Below are 17,198 nucleotides of genomic sequence, written 5' to 3' on the forward strand. Positions count from 1 at the left end.
CCAGATCGACAAATAAACCCTCATGGACTACTGTAGGAGCCAGGCTGGGAGTGGTAGCACACGCCTGTGGTCCCAGCTCTCCGGAGGCTGAGGCAGGAGGATCCCTGTGAGTTTGAGGCCAGCCTGGGCTACATAGTGAGTTCAAGTGCTGGGATTACAGGTGTGGGACATCACGCCTTCCACCCGATTTCTGGGTGTGCAGATCACTGGTCCCAGCAGCGCTGAGATTCAGGCGGCACAGCCCTAGCTGTTCGGACATCGAAGGATAGGGCCTCAGTGTCCTCACCTGGAGCTGGTGACCACGGGTGAGGAACTGGACCCCTTTGGGCCTTGGCTTCCTCCTCTGTGAGGGGCACCTGGCCCGAGTGGACACTGACTGAGCGGGCCTAGGTTGGGTTCTGTGAATGCAAGAGAATCCTAACACAGATTCAGTGCAGCACTGCTGCTGCAGGGCCAGAAAGGGCTGTGTGTAGCCAGGTTCCTGCGACTACCACAAGTGCCCCTCGGCACATCAGGTCTGTTCTGAGGGTCCCAGGACCCCCAGATCTTGTTCCACCTTCATCTGAGGGCTCCAGGGACCTGGCCTGGCCTTTGCTGAGTCCTGTGACTTCCTATACCTCAAATGACCCCTTTGGCCCTCAGCCTGGGTGCTGCTTTTTCCAGGAAGCCCCCCCAGGACTTCTGCAAAACAGGAAGTGGATTTGTTATTGTTTTCTTTTTGGTACCGGGGATCAAACTCAGGACCTTGTACCTGTGAGGCAGGTGTGATGCCACTGAGCTAAACCCCCGGCCCGATTTGTTAGTGTTTTGAGCAGGGTCTCACTGTGTAATTCAGGCTGGCCTTGAGCTCACCATGTAGCCCAGGCTGGCCTGGAATGCATGGAAATCATCCTGCCTCAGCCTCCCAAGTGCTGGGATGACAGGTGTAGGCCACCACACCTGGCTCAGAAGGTGGCTTTGCTGCTCTGGAGCTCCTTTCCTCCCAGTTTTCTCTCTTGGGCCACTCACTACACGTTACAGCACGGTCACTTTTTCCGTCTCTCTCTCCAGACTTCGACCCTGATGGGCCTGTCTCCTTCAGCCCCTGCCTGGGGTCCCAGGGGGTGGTCCTTGAATGACTGAGCAGATGGGGAGCCGGGGCTGGCTCGGCTCCCAGCCTGAGTGCTAGAGGTGACTCAGAACAGAGAAGACAGGGAGGGGAAACAGCAACAATGGGGGGGTGGCTGCCAGCCACGACGCCCCTGCTATGATCCCCTCTACCCTCCAGCAAGTGTTGGCTTTTAAGCAGACAGCACTGCAGTGGCCCCAGGCATAGTGTGCACACCTGTAATCCCAGCACTCTGGGAGGCTGAGGCAGGAGAATGGCAAGTTTGAGCCCAGTCTGGGCAATTTAGTGACTTAGACTCTGTCTCAAAAGACAAGAAAGGGTCAAGGATGTAGCTCAGTGAGAAGCCCTTAGGTTCAATCCCCAGTGCTGCAACAAACATGCACAAATAAGTACAGAAAAGCCCTGGGCAGTGGGGGTAGTGTGTGTGCTACTCGGGGTCCCCAACAGTGGCCACTGAAGGTCAGCTGCAGCAGGGTCTGAATTGGGCTGCCTGTTCTGTGATAAGGATCGAGATCCTGGCCCCTCCACCAGGGAAGACAGCTGGACTCCAGCTGTTTTTGGAGCTCAAAGGGGCCAGAAGCTTGTAGAAAGCTAAGGCCGGAGCACAGGGCGGGGCTCCCTGAAGCAGGGGTGCGCCCCACATCCGTGTCCCATCCAGAAACCCTCTGGTCTTCACTCTGGGCTCTCCCACTGTGCCATCCTTTCCAGCTGCCTGTGTCCCTTGGGAAAGTCAGGGCGCTCTTTCCCAGGAGCTGTAGGGGTCGGGCTGGGGGAGCCCAGGGGTACAGCACTTGCATAGCAGGCTCAAGGCCCTGGGGTGGGTCCCCAGCACTGTGAACAGAGTGCGTGGGGCCAGCTCTTCATATCACACCAGATGCAGGCACAGGCCTGAGCACCGGACCCCGGCCCCCTACTGGGGCTGCTGAGGGCGCACATCCCTTAGACCAAACCTCTCTGGCTCCAGGGCGCATCTCCGAGGTGAAGGCCAGATCGGCAGGGCCCTGCTGCGGTCCGTCCTCTCAACACCAGCACATCCATCACCGGCCTGCAGACGGAATGTCAAGATGAGAAAGAAATAATAATTCTAAATCTCACACTGAGGCTTTGGAGATCAATGAGGTAATTTATATGAAATAGGCTCAGCTCCCTGGGAAACGGAAGTGTGGCATAAATTTAGGCTGTTCTACTGGATGGACCCTCGAGCCAATAACTCACCCCTGTTAATGAAAAACCCGAGTGGCTGCATAGATGGCAGACCAGGACAGGCTGCTGTCTGAGCTCAGGATGGAATGAATATGTGGCCCAAGAGTTGACTTGGCTGAACCGATGGAGACCCCAGCCTCGGTCCATTTCTTCACAGGGCCCTGTGTTTGGGGTTCAAAACACACAGATGTATTGGGTGTGAGTATTGCTCCAGGACCTTGCCATCATCTTCAAGCCGTATGTGGATGACTGACTCAGCTCTGGATTCCAGGGTTCTGTTTCTCTTGTGAATCCAAACAGCAAGAGTTGCTAGAAACAAGAGAATGTCAGCTGCCATTACCAAGTGAGTTAGGGCAGCCCACACGCCGGTAAACACCAGAGTTCTGTATGAATAGTAACTGCTATAGGGCCCATCGCCCCAAAGGAACATCTGCCCACATGGTGGTGCATGCCTGTAATCCCAGCACTAGTGAGGCTGAGGCAGGAGGATCCCTGTGAGTTTGAGGACAGCCTGGGATACGTAATGAGACCCTGTCTCAAAAAAAACCCACAAAAAACAAAAGGAATTGCTATTTAAAATTTTTTATTTTATTTTATTTTTTGAGACAAGGTCTCACTATGTAGTTCGGGCTGGTCTTGAACTCACTATGTAGCCCAAGCTGGCCTTGAACTCATGGCTGTCCTCCTGCCTCAGCCTCCTGAGTGTTGGGATTACAGGCATGAGCCACCATACCCGGCCTAAGATTTATTTTTACTAGCAATGTTTGCAATCCCTAGTGATTACATTCCTCGGCTACTGTGTTTGCTCTTGCATGGTGGCTGCCCTTGTGCTGAAGGGTGTACTTTTTTTCCTACTTTTACTTGGCCCAAACTCACTCTGCAGAACTACCTTTAATAAAATTTTGCTACCATTAAAAAAAAAAAAAAGATTACATTCCTTGAGGGAAGTTGGTGCAAGTACATAACACATCTTGATTCTTTTTACGTCTCCTTCCCCTGCCCTTCCCTTCCTCCATCCCTTGGTCCTTTCCCTTTTACAAAGGAACAATCCCCTTGTTTCATATTATCTGTTTTTTATTTTGCTCTTTAATTTATTTATAATTTGGGTTCCTCATATAAGAGAAACCATATTTAATATTTAAGCTATGTTTCTTTTTTATTTTGGGTACCAGGGATCGAACTCAGAATCTTGTACTTTCGAGGCAGGCATGGTGCTACTGAGCTAAATCCCTGGCCCTTTAAACTATGTTGCTGATTTATTTCACTTAATGTTATGGTCTCAAGGTGCATCCATATTCCTACAAATGACTCAAACTTATGCTTATTTATGGCATTGTAGTACTCTATTGTGTGTAAATACCACATTTTCTCCATCCGTTGATGAACATTTAGGTTGCTTCCAAGATTTAGCTATTATGAATTTAGCTATTATTAGCTATTATTTAGCTCCAAGTACAGATATGCATGTATCACTGTAATATGATGACTTTAACTCAGGAAGATACCTAGAAGGGGAACAGAGGGATAGAATGGAATTTCTACTTTTAGTTTTTGAGAACTCTCCATACTGATTTCCATAGAGGTTTACATTCCCATCAACACACCAACAATGCAGAAGGTCTGGCGCCTGCCTTGAAAGTGTAAGGTCCCTAGTTCAATCCCTGGTACCAAAAAAACCTCTAAACTTTAAGATTGCCACTGCCTGCCTCGCAAGCGCAAGGTTCCAAGTTCAATCCCTGGTACCAAAAAAAAAAGAATTTCAGTTTAGGGATTGGGGAGTTAGCTCAGTGGTGCCATGTCTGCCTCATAAGCATAAGGTCCTGAGTTCAATACCCGGTACCAAAAACAAACAAATGAACAGTGTAGAAGGGCTCCTTTGTCCCCCACAGCCTGGGCAGTATTTTTTTTTCTTTTGAGACAGGGTCTCACTAAGTAATTCAGACTGGTTTTGAACTGTGTAGCTCAAGCTGGCCTTGAGGCCTTGAGCTCCTAGCCATCCTCCTGCCTCAGCCTCCCGAGTGCTGGGAATACAAGCGTGTGACACCATGGCTGGCCAGTATTTGTTATTTGATTTTTTCATCATGGCCACTGTCTCTGGAGTAGGATGCAATTACCATTTATTGATTACCTTTTTGCTGGGAATTAAAAATCTTCAGGAGCCCCATTCTTATGCCCACGCCCATGTTCTTTTGGACCCGATGGACCGGGCTTCTCCTCATCCCCCGACCCATTCAGGGGGCCATCGGATCCTCGCCCTCCCGAGTCAGGACCAATCCCCTTTCTGCCCCCACCCATCCTCACCCTTTACGCCTGCATGAGCCCCCCCCCCCCCTGCGGCCCTCTGTCCACACCGCCGTGACCCGGGTCTGAACTGCAGCCCGGAGGCCAGGCCGAAGCCCCTGGCTTCACAGCACGGCTGCCGTGTGGCCCCCTGTCTGGGGAGCTGGCACAACTCCCCACGGAGGGGCTTTTCTGTCCCCCGGGGCCCCTTCTCGTCTCATCCTCCTCTGCCTGATCTCTAAACTTGCAGTCTGGTTTTGTTGTGTTTTTTGAGACCGGGTCTCCCTAGTGGCCTTCCTGTGTATCCTTGAACTCGCCATGTGGCCCAGGCTGGCCTTGAACTAGGGGCGTAGGGCTCAGCAGCTACTGCGCATGGCCAAATGCCTTGAATTGTAGGTCTGTCCTTCCGCTCCTGCTCCTTCGGGAGCAGAATCAGTGGAGTTAAAGGAAGAGGCAGTGAATTCGAGCCGAGTGCCAGAAGTACTGCTCCCTGGTGTTATTTAGAGCCTGGCCTCCCTGTTCTGCTCCCCTTCCTCGAGGGCCGCAGCCATGGGCAGCAGCCTGACCTTGGCCCCTGTCCCTCTGCCATCACTGCCGCCTCTGCGAGCTCGGCTGGGCCCTCGAATTCCGGCAAGTGCCGCCTCCTTCCTTCCGACCCTGGAGTCCGCCCTGCGCCTGTGACCGGACCGCCCTCCCCTCCGGCCTCCCCTGCCCCGTGACTCCCTCCTGGGGACACCAGTAGTGGCCGCAGCCCGCCTGCGCTCTGTCTAAACACTGCCACACTTCCCCAGCCTGCGAGGTAGGCTCAGCTTTAATCCCCTTGCAAAGTTTGACTCCACAGAGGTCCCAAAGATCACGTGAAAGGCAGGATGTCAGCGGGAGAGTGGGCCACACAGCCACCTGACCCAAGGCTGGCTCACACTTCCGGTCCTTCCGGTCCAGAGGAGTTGTTCATTACACAGTCCTTAGAGAATTTAAAATTTAAAAAAAAAATTGGGGGACTGTACCAGAGATGAAACCCAGGCCCTTTGCACTGAGCTACAATCCTCAGCCATTTTTAAGGTAGTTTTTTGTTTGTTTGCTTTGTTTTTTGATACTGGGACTCTTCACTCTGGACCTTGCACTTGCCAGATGCCACTGAGCTAAATCCCCCGCCCTTATTTTTAATATTTTTATTTTGAGACAGGGTCTTACTAAGTTGCCCAGTCTGAGCTAGAATTTGTGATCCTCCTGCCTCAGCCTCCCGGAGTGCTGTGATTACAGATGTAGCCCACCATGCCTGGCTCCGTGGGAGATATTTTTATGACATTTTTAATGCATCTTGGTTCACAGCCACACATCTTCCTTTCCTCCTTCATACCTGAAGATCAGACCCTGAAACTGAGGATTGAACCCTGTGTGTACTAGGGAAGTGCTGTACCATTGAGCTACACTCTGGCCCTGAAACTGCCTCTTTGGTTTGCTTGTTTGTGCGTTGAGATGGGGCCTTGGGCCCTCACTGTGCTGCCCAGGATGGTCTCAAACTCCTGGGCTTGCCTGATCCTCCTGCCTCAGCCACCCACATAGCTTGGGGTGACAGGGTCAAGCCCCAATGCCCAGCTGCAATGGTCTCTTGATGAACCTCATGGTCTAGAGGTCCTTGTGTTGTCAGTCTGTGCTGTCCAGAAGCATGGAATTGTGGCTAGAGGACAGGGTGTGGGACTCCCAGCCCTCCAGGAGAAGCTTCGTCACTGCCCTTTAAGGAGCTGAGGCTGCATGACCTACCCAAGGCCACACCATCCCAAGGCAGATCCTAAATCAGTGCTCAGGCCCTGCTCCCTCCCACTCTTGCCTGCTCATTCTCAAAAAGCTCTCCAGTTTATGCCTGTATTAAGTGGCTTACGTCTTCCTTTATTTTACATCCAGAATTTCTGCAGCAATTTATCCAGCAAAGGTCACTTTGCTTTTTTCTCTTCATAGTTTGTCTGAAATGACCTTGTCATGTGGCCCATTGCATTTTGGTTTTTTGAGACAGGGCCTCACTGTGTAGTGCAGGCTGGCCTCCAACTCATGATGATCCTCCTGCCTCAGCCTCCTGAGTGCTGGGATCACAGGTGTGGGCCACCACACCCAGCCATGGGGCCCATCTTGACATTCCTCTCTGGGGAGGTAAAGCTCCAGTCTAGTCCCAGGAAATCCTCGCTGATCTTGACCAAACTTGGAAACTCCGTATGTACCCGGGCCACCTGTAGGAAAGGGCAGTGGTTACAGGCCACCAACTCAAGACGTGCTCTGCAGGAAAGAATCCTAAGGAAATTCAAGAGCCATGGCGGGCCTGGCATAGAAAGAAGAGGGAAGGAGGGAAGGACCGCAGAAGCCTGGGACCGGGCCCACACCTGGGACAGGCAAGGTGGCCCCGGAACGAGACTCAGGCAGCACTGGGGCCCGGTGTCTGCTCATGGCAGCAGGGTTTTGCAAGGGCTGTGGCCTGGCTGTTAGCCAGGACAGATCCAGCTCCTGGGGCCTGGGGCCAAGAGAGGGGTCAGCCAGGCCGGAGATTGGGTCTCCCCTGGTCCACCTGGATCCCTGGCCTCTCTACTAGGGCTGGGACTCACAACTTTGGGGATCAGGAAATGGCCACTTCGACAGGAGCCCTGGGTGCTGACAGGGAGGCACACAGACCCTGGGCCAGGTGGGGCCCTCACCCTGGGCACTGGGCAGCCTCCAGGATCAGCCCTGGGGCCTCCTGCTCCACTGTTTTGGGGACAGACAACCTCATCTGGAGCTGGCCACTTGCCCAGAAGGACAGGAGCATGGTGGAGAGGCCTGTCCTGGGGAACAGCTCCTGCAGCTACTGTCTCGAGAGAGAGTTGGGGCCCCACCAGAGCCTTCCTTCCAAGCCTGACTCCTCCACTGCACAGGGGTCACAGAGGTGTAGGTTTAGAGTCATTAACAAGATGCTATAAGGAGACATCACTCCAGGAGAGCTGGCCCATACCTCTAATCCCCAAACTCTGGGAGGCTGAGGCAGGAGGATTATAAATTCAAGCCCATCCTGGATGACCTAGAGATTTAGGAGGACCCTGTCTCAAAACAAAAGGTTGAGTAGATCCGTGCATAGGCTTGGAGTTCAATCCCAATTACGAAAGAAAGAAAGAGCGAAAGGAAGGAAGGAAGGAAGGAAGGAAGGAAGGAAGGAAGGAAGGAAGGAAGGAAGGTCAATCTACTGATCAATTGGAGGCTGGCCCTGTGCAGGGTTCCCTTAGTAATGGGGGCCGCTCAGAGCTCTCACCATGTGCCAAGCACAGCCCCTGGCACTGTAATCGTGGGAACCTGTGGAGAGCGGTGTGAGCCATAGAGGCTCCATGTTAAATCTTACCCTCCATTGTATAGAGCAAGGAGACTATGTTATGAGGAACTGCGTCCTTGTCAAATTAGATGTTTACCTTCAGAAGAACGTCTTGTAAACCTGAGAAACAAGAAAGCCCTTGAGGGTGGGGAATTTCCAAAGAGCTAGGGAACAAGGAAGCAGGTGTCTTTGGATAAGGGTCATGATGAATAACCAAACTCACCTGCGAAAAAAAGGGAGGAGAATAAAAAGCACAGGCAGTCTCAAACCAGAGGTCGAGGGCAGCTCACCAGTTCGGGGGCACTGAGCTGCTAATAAAAAGCACAGGCAGTCTCTCGGAGAGGCTCCTGACTCTATCTCTGCATCTTTCTTTTTCTTCATCCTCACTCCCCCATTCAGGTGCTGTTCGACAAGTGACGCCTGGCTCCATCACGGGTGGCGCCCAAACAGGGACCTGAATACGGGGGACCAAGTGAAGGACCCCGGGGATCGTGAGCTCGGATAAGTAAATGAAGGGCGGTGAATACACTCGGGAGTAACAAGATGGGTATTGGTAATAGCCGAATGCTTTTTGAACATATGCTTCAAAATATGCTTTGCGCTTGTGGAGCAAAGGACGCTGAAGGTGCCAGGTGGCTGCCTGAAAGATTGGTCCGTTTTGCGGGAAATTCTCCTGCCCCTGAGGAGGATCCCGACAACTGTCCTGCTGATAAATCTAATGATGACGCTTAATGAGAAGGTTTATTGGACTTATGTACCTGATCCACCTGTTGTACATCCAATGAGCTGAAAAAATGGAGAAGTAATGGTATGGGTGAGCAATACCAGGCTGTTGGATGAGCCGGCGGCACCTGACAAGAACGAGGTCCGATTGTTCAACTATACGGGATCAGAAACCGGAATCCCCATATGTTTCTTCAAAATCAACAGAACTGATTGTATAAGACTGAGCGCTCACACCCTGGCAGGAAGGCAGGTAGATCAATGCAAAGGCGGGATCACTGGAGTCCATCTACATCTACCTGTGGGTATAGAGACCACTGGTGTAGTGCCTCAGACTTTTAATGCTCCAATGGGACTGTTCCATAGAAGAGATGTGTGGCACATGCCCCTGTGAGATATAATATTACTGGATTTGATACTTACGTTTTGGACTGGTCTGAAAATTCTTGTCACCCCCGAAAGAAATGTCACTGCATATGTCATGGGCTCTTAGGTATTGTTCGTAGGAAATATTAGTGTTCAGAAAGATTATGATTATTATAATGTAATTTACTTCAATTGTCAAATAAGCAATTGTGTCACCCGAACAGAAAATCAGATAATGGTTTTGCGAATGTGTTCTTAGATTTGGATATTATAGATCTCCAAAGTGCAGAACCCCTAAAATTTGATGCAGCCCAGGCTGCACAGGATTTTATCGAACCAATTAGAAAAGTTCTGCCATCTACATCTGCATTTACGTGGTAACTCATTTCCATAGTAATTATTGGAGGAGGGCTGCCTCTTAGATGCAGGATCCTTCCGGCGCTACTACAGATGTTTATGCATTCTTTAATGAGGATGGCTGGAAGTATTCATGGTCTACAATTACATGCTACACCACCTAAACCCATGGTGTAATTCCCTGCAGAGGCTGATAGTCAATGACGGGTAAGAGGAATACAGGAAATCACCAACCTAAGACAGAGCAAGAGTACTGTGACGCTCTTGACTCCATGACGGGTAAGGGATTTCTTTATATTCCTCACCTAAGACAGGCACAGCCTATCTGCGTGATCAAGGGACCTAGATCATAATATATAAAAGGGAGAGATGTGGAAAGCGGTGTTAGCCATAGAGGCTCCATGTTAAATCTTACCCTCCATTGTATAGAGCAAGGAGACTATGTTAAGAGGAACCGCATCCTTGTCAAATTAGATGTTTACCTTCAGAAGAACGTCTTGTAAACCTGAGAAACAAGAAAGCCCATGAGGGTGGGGAATTTCCAAAGAACTAGAGAACAAGGAAGCAGGTGTCTTTGGATAAGGGTCATGATGAATAACCAAACTCACCTTCGAAAAAAAGGGAGGAGAATAAAAAGCACAGGCAGTCTCAAACCAGAGGTCAAGGGCAGCTCACCAGTTCGGGGGCACTGAGCTGCTAATAAAAAAGCACAGGCAGTCTCTCGGAGAGGCTCCTGACTCTATCTCTGCATCTTTTTCTTCATCCTCACTCCCCCATTCAGGTGCTGTTCGACAAGTGACGCCTGGCTCTGTCAGGAACCTCTTCACTCCTCTCAGCAACCCTCGGAGACAGCTACTAACTCAGCCACATTTTCCTGTTTGGAAAACAGCAGAGAGGTGGGCAGCAGAAGGTCCGGTTTACAGCGGACTTCGAACACGAGCGAGGAGTGGAAGTCACCTTGCTCCTGCCACGTGGCAGCCTGGGAGGGGCCTGGGGTGCAGACATCAGGAGCCCAGAGCACCGCCCTCGGGGCTGACGATGCAGAGCAGCCCTGGGGAGAGGTGTGGGAGGCTGCCTGTGGAATGTCCCCTGTAAGGGCCACGGCCCAAGCCAGGAGGTGGGTGATGGGCAGGCAGTTCCTTGAGGTGCCCAGCCCTTGTTTAGGCTCTCAGCCACCCAGATGTGATCTGTTTCGACTGGCAGAGGAATGGAAAGGAAGGTGGTGGGCCTTTGATGTCAAAGTGATAGGCACTAGAAGGCCAGGTGTGCTGGTGCATGCCTGTCATCCCAGCACTCGGGAGGCTGAGGCAGGAGGATTGCCACAAGCTGGAGGCCAGCCTGGACTGCATAGCAAGACCCTGCCTCAAAAAAACCCAAACCACCACAAAAGACAACTGTGAAAACCAGCTGAGGGTGAGGGCGCCTGTGCCTGATTGGGTGCCCAGCTCTGTGAGCCGCAGCTTCCGGGCCGGATTTCAGGCTCCTCCTCGAGCGCTGCCCCAGATAGGCAGACACAGTGACCTTGTCTGCTTCCCATGAACACCTCTCACTCCAGTGGGCGAACCGGTTTCTCCTCCTCTGGGCCCAGCCAGAAACCGGGTGCCCAGAATGCAGACACGGAAAGACATCTGCCTGGAGACAGGCAGCTCCAGCCAAAGAGCTACCTATAAAATTCAGGAGGAACTCAGCAGAGAACAGGTTTGGAAAAGGCTGGGCGCCCGAGCTTGACTTAGAAATAGAGCTGAAGGCAGCACTGAAAGCACGCAGCTGACAGACTCTGGTGAAAATCACTTCACTGTCTCTAATAACAGTCCTCGGGAGGCTGAGGCAGGAGGACCACTTCAAGTTCCCTCACCTCAGATGTAGCCCTGGCTACACAGTGGATTCAAGACCAGCCTGGGCTACATAGCAAGACCCTGACTCAAAACAGCACAGCCTTCCTGAGAGGAGGCAGGTGATGATAACCTCAAACGCTGGGGCTCAAGTTAGTGTGAGTTTCCCGCTCCTTCATGCTGTCCTTGCAGACTGATTTCTTGTCCACCTGCTGTCCCCTGCATTCCTGTCCCCTGTGTTCAGGTCGCTGTGTTCTGTGGGGTCAGACAGTGAGGGCGGGTGTAACACATCCTGCCAGCGCTGCATTGGGAGGCCCTGTGAGCCTGGAGAAGGAGAGTCTGGGGCTTCGGGTGCAGGCACCGACCAGGGCCGGCGAGGACACTGGGACGGTATGGAAGTGGAAGGAAGCAGCCCGACCCCACCGAGGGAGGGCCAGGAGGGGAAGGCTGGAGCCGCAGTGGAAAAGCCAGGGCATCTCAGACCATGGGGCCCGCCCGGGGGTGGCAGGGGCTGGGGAAGCAGCCCTGGAGGAGGCCCCGAGGGAGTGGGGTCTGCAGGCGCCGAGAGAGGCTCTGGGATGTGGGAGGAGGGCAAGGCCGAGGTCCACTCGGAAGACACGTGTGGTAAGACCGGCCAGGGAGATGGAGCTAGAAGGATGCACGCATCCAGCACCTCTCAATTGCCCCAAGCCTCTCTGCATCCAGGAAAAACATTTAGCAAGCCTGGTGCGGTGGTGCACGCCTGTAATCCCAGCATGCAGGAGGCTGATGCAGTATGATCTTGTGGGTTTGAGGCCAGCCTGGGCTACATAGTGAGTTCAAGGCCAGCCTGAACTACATAGTGAGACCCTGTCTCAAGAAAAAAAAAAAAGAGTTGGGCCGGGGATTTAGCTCAGTAGTTCCTCCACCTGCCTCGAAAGTGCAAGAACCTGAGTTCAATCCCTGGTACAAAAAAAAGAATTAAAGGAAGAAAACTTTCAGGCTGGGGATGTAGCTCAGTGGTGCCAGGCCTCACTGGTGAGTGCAAGGTCCTGAGTTTGATCCCTGGTACTGGGAAAAAAAATAATAAATGAAGATAACTTTGAATCAGAACAAGAACAAAGAAGGAGCCAGGTGTGGTGGCACAGGCCTGTGATCCGAGCACTTGGGAGGCTGAGGCAGGAGGACTGCTGTGAGTTCAAGACCAGCCTCTTCTACACAGAAAGACCCTGTCTCAGAAAACAAACAAAAAAGAAGGAAAAAGGAACTAAGCCTCACTGCTGCCCAGGGAGGTACAGGAGAGCAGGTCAAGACTTCCTGTCCTGCAGATGTCAGAAAGCCTCACAAAGTAACTTAGGCGAAACAAATAACACATTAACAAGGAACGGAGAGGCCCAAAAACTGACCTTGGCTTACAGCATATCTCGGTAGAAGATCTTGGTTTCTTTCCATCATGAAACAATGTAGTCGTCTATCTAAAATTTGGTTAAAAATCTGATGACTTCTGAGCTGGTCCTGGTGGCCCACACCTATAATCCCAGCACTCCAGAGTCCGAGGCAGGAGGATCTCAAATTCCATGAGCCCAGGCTGGGAAATTTAGTGATTTATTGAGACTTTGTCTTAAAATATAAATAAATAAATAAATAAATAAATAAATAAATAAATAAATAAAAATTTTAAAACGGGGCTGATGATGTAGCTCAATGTGAAGGTTTTAATCCCCAGGAATCCTCTTGCAAAAACATGTGAGTCCAGCTCACACGGTGCCAAGATGGAGTTCATCAGGAAAGCAAGCAGTTGAAGTTCTGGCTCTGACTGTCACGTGTCTGCCTCCGAACCATGGCTGGGCTATGTTCCACTTCACCTCTGAAACCCAGGATGGCAAAACCACACCTAAAATGTGTGGCCCTAGCTGGGCTCGGGGGTGAATGCATGTGATCCCAGCACTCAGGAGGTTTGTCTCAAAACATTTTCGTGGGCTTCAAGGGGAGCGAGAGGTGGCTCCCACAAGGCAGCGTGGGTGCTGCTGCCCACAATTGGAAAGGGCGCATGGGGCAGCCCTGCCCCACCTTGTCTTTAGAGCCCCATTTTGGGACGAGGGGCCCACACCCCACTCTGAGCCCTGGTGCAGGACCCGAGGAGGCCTGGAGCCTGCTCAGTGTCTGTCACTGGGATTCCTGGCAGGGGCGGGGCTGTCTCATCCTGGCAGTCAGCTTGCCTGAGACTTCCCAGAACTCCGGGAGAGGAGGGGGCACCCCACATCTGTGTTGTCCTTTCCCAGAGTGGCCTGGCGATGGCCCTTGTGGCCTTGTCTGAAGCAGCTTCACACTTGTCCCTCTGGGGACACTGCAGCACAACCTTGCGATGCCACTGCTGCAGCCTGGGACAGGCTCAGCCAGAACACTGGTTGCTTGTTTGTTTGTTTGAGACAAGGTCTCCCTGTGCAATTCAGGCTGCCCTCGAACTCACAGTGACCTTCCTGCCTCAGCCTTCTGAGTGCTGGGGTTCCAGGCGTGTGCCACCACACCCAGCCCAGAGCCCTGCTTAAACTGGAGATGTCAGTGCTTTGGTCACTGCGGGCTCCTGTGCCCAGTACTATTCTGCAGTGTGACACATTTCTCCCACTTGTGTCCCAAAGACTTTGAAACGCCACCCCCAACAGAGCTCAGAAAGTTAAATGTGTCCCTCAGCTGCAGCAGGACAAACTCCTGCCCCACACGGTTGTCCTATTCGGATTGCTCACCCGCTGTTAGGGACCAGAGCCCAGGAGGCACCTGTGAAATCTGAAGAGCTCACCGAAACACGGAAGCAAGCTCCAAGAGAGTGCTACAAGCTACCAGTGGATTGCCATGGGCCGACTTGAGGTGCAGAAATGAGCCCACATGCACCGACACTTTGGGGTGAAGGTGGTTGGGGGAGGAAGGAGTAAATTAAAATGGTAAAGAGCTGGGTATGGTGGCACACACCTGTAACCCCAGCACTTGGGAGGCCGAGGCAGGAGCGTCCCTGTGATTTTGAGGCCACCCTGGGCTACAGAGTGAGCTCAAAGCCAGCCTCCTGAACTACACAGTGAGACCCTGTCTCAGAAAACAAACAAGCAAATGCCCAGCAGAGAGCAACCGATGCCTGGGCCCTGGGGCAGAATGTCAGCTGTCACCTGTCCCCAGCTACCCTGTGGAAAAGCAAGAGAAGAGGAGGAAGCAGTGTTGGTCTATGCAGCTCTCGGGGAAGAGTCCCCGCTCCAAGCAGCAGCTGCCCACCCCGTGGTCTCAGTGGGCAGGATGGTGCCCGACATCATGGGCTCCTCCCTCTTGGGCACCCAGAGTGAGGACCCTTGCATTCGGAGCCCTGGGGACCGAGGTCTGGACCTTCGCATCTCTGGCTGCAACCCCTGGCTGCGGTCTCCAAGGGCAGCCTCTCCAGCTTCCTTCATCCCCTGAGTCGCCGAGGCCAAGCCACTGGGTCCCTAGTTGGGGAAGTACCAGGTGAGACTCAAGTTTTTGTTTTTTGAGACACAGTATCGCTATGTAGTTCAGGCTGGCCTTGAACTCACTGTGTAGCCCAAGCTGGCCTCAAACTCACAGGGATCCTCCTGCCTCAGCCTCTGAGGGCTGGAATTACAGGTATGTGCCACCACCACAACTGGCAGGGTTCAATTTCAAGCAGATGTTACTGCCTGGAGAATATTCTGAGACTCCGGCCTCCTTTCTGCTATTTACCAAGGGAACGTAGGAAGTATTGGAACATTGTTAAACACATGCTAGTCCCAACTGAAATCTTATTTCCCACCAAATGTACAGGATGACACAATGCTATTTTGAATGCAAGGGCTTTTTCAAATACTGAGTGACTTATTCAATCGCAGTGACTACATCCCTGTGGAATGTCGCAGCAGGTAGAGCTGCCAAGTGCATCTGCAGAATGGGGACTGGGTCTTTGCCTCATCCCTGGGGCACGAGAAGAGGGAAGAACCGAGTGCCTCATGACTCCCATCTGTTGCACCAGGCAGGACCAGGGCTCAGAGCCAAAGAAAATGGATGTCCTTTGTTAATAATTTATTATGAGTCAGGCATGGTGCTGCCGCCTGTAATCCCTGAACTCCGGAGGCTGAGGCAGGAGGATTGCTCTGAGTTCAAGGCCAGCCTGAACTACACAACAAGATCTTGTCTCAAAAAATAAACAAATAAACAAACAATCACCAACAAGTAGGGCAGAATCCAAGCTACTCGGGAGGCTGAAGAGGAAGATCGCAAGTCCCCACCCAGTGGGCCTGGGCCACTTAGTGACTTAATGAGATCCTGTTTCAAAATAAAAAAGGCCTGGGATGTAGCTCAGTATGAAGGCCCTGGGCTCAATCCTCAGTACCAGGAGAAACAAAACAAAACAAAACAAAAAACAAAGGTTGGTAGAGCACTTGCCAGGCGTGCACAGGCCCTGGGTTCACCTTGGTGTGGTGGTACCTGTGATCCCAGCACTCGGGAGGCTGAGGCAGGAATCTGCCCTCAGTTCCAGGCCAGCCTGGAAAACAGCCAGACCCTGTCTCCAAAAACAAAACAATACAAAACAAAAACCAAGCAACCAAACCAGGCAAAGCAAAGGTCCCAGATTCAATCCCGACCCCTGCAAACAAAACCACCCAACAATTGACTTTGAGCAAAAACTGGGCAGAGTCTGAGTTCCTTGGAGTAATACAGATTGTTTCCTCTCCCTCTGAAGCGATCAAGAGGGTACAACTTAGTAAAGGGAAATCTGGAGTTCCTAATTTCCCCTCGTCTTCATCAAGGGTAATTGGTTGAATACAACTTTGTTTTTCAAAAAATAAAAATAACTGCCCTAGTTTTTGCCAGCAGATTACCCACACCTGTAACAGACCTTGGGGATGGATGAATTCAGCTCCATGGGTGGAAAGGGGTGGAGAAGGGGACCTTCTCCAGCTCCGCTCCCGTCTTAGGTTTGAAAGCTCTGCCTCTTGGTGAGCGCTCAGTCACCTTGTGTAGGCACCGCTGTCCTTGCCAGATACAGCAGGGGAAGGGGGCTGCCCTGACTCTCTCCTTAGGCACAAAGCACGCTTTCTCATGCTTTTCTCATGCCTTCTTAAAATAGCCGCTAATCAGATTCCGCTGGAGCTGGAAGTCCCCGCAGGCCGGGCCACCCACTGGGCAGCAATTAGCATTAAGCGACAGCCAGTCCCTTCTGGGTCTACCCTTTGGAGATCCTTAGTTCCACTCCAGCGCTGATGGAGGGGAGTGCAGAGGTGCTGCTGTATGCCCGGTCACGCTGGGTATGCAGAGGAATGGTCAGTCCTCTGACAGAACCAGGAAGGCAACCTTTTTTCTGTTTCTTTGTATTGTTTTTTGGGGACAGGATATTGCCATGGAGTTGAAACTGGCCTTGAACTCACTATGTAGCCCAGGCTGGCTTCAAACTTGTGGTAATCCTCCTGCCTCAGCCTCCTGAGCGCTGGGATTGCAGGTGTGCACCACCAAGCCCAGTTCTACACTGTTCATAGAGGTAATTGCTCTGTGAATTTTGTTTTTGAGTCCTGCCACCGGCAAGGTGTGGTGATTGGAAGACTAATTATATGATCCTGTCTGCCTTGAGGATAGTGGCTTTTCCTCAGAAACCAGATGTCCCTGGGGGAGAGACAGCCTCATTAGCAAATGGTGCTGGGAAAACTGGCCTTGTGGATGTGAAAGACCCATATCTCTCACTGTTTACTGAACTCAAATCAAAATTGATCAGAGCTGTAAAGGTTAAAACAGAAACCCTTAATCTGCTGGAAGATAAAATAGGGAAAATTCTTGAAATCACAGGCATAGGCAAGGACTTTCTGAACAGAATCACGATTGCACAAGAAATACTGCCAAGAGTCAACAAATGGGATGCTATCAAATTTTAAAAGTTCTGCACAAAATGAAAAAAATGGAAACAAAGTCTTTGTAAATAGGAAGGAATGGAGGGGTTGAAGGGAGGGCAGTGGAAGGGGGAAAAATAAGAACCAAGAGAGATTATGTAAAGGTG

At 51.7% G+C, this 17,198-nt stretch overlaps 1 long non-coding RNA gene across 2 annotated transcripts; it reads right to left on the reverse strand.

The window, feature by feature from the left end:
• Positions 1 to 4,653: 4,653 nt before the first annotated feature.
• Positions 4,654 to 16,253, reverse strand: LOC110349680 (uncharacterized). 2 transcript variants are annotated; one of them, XR_002395840.2, is made up of 6 exons: positions 16,050 to 16,253; positions 12,583 to 12,796; positions 9,974 to 10,239; positions 8,143 to 9,870; positions 7,950 to 8,039; positions 4,654 to 6,816 (listed from the first exon to the last, which is right to left on the reverse strand). It is a non-coding gene; the product is annotated as an uncharacterized LOC110349680 (long non-coding RNA). The 2 variants fall into 2 exon arrangements; XR_015441302.1 differs by having other exon boundaries at positions 9,781 to 9,870; positions 16,050 to 16,250.
• Positions 16,254 to 17,198: the final 945 nt, after the last annotated feature.

This window comes from Heterocephalus glaber, unplaced genomic scaffold, assembly GCF_053883595.1.
Source record: "Heterocephalus glaber isolate CG9 unplaced genomic scaffold, H.glaber_assembly_v1.0 deba00001509, whole genome shotgun sequence".
Classification (NCBI taxonomy): domain Eukaryota; kingdom Metazoa; phylum Chordata; class Mammalia; order Rodentia; family Bathyergidae; genus Heterocephalus; species Heterocephalus glaber.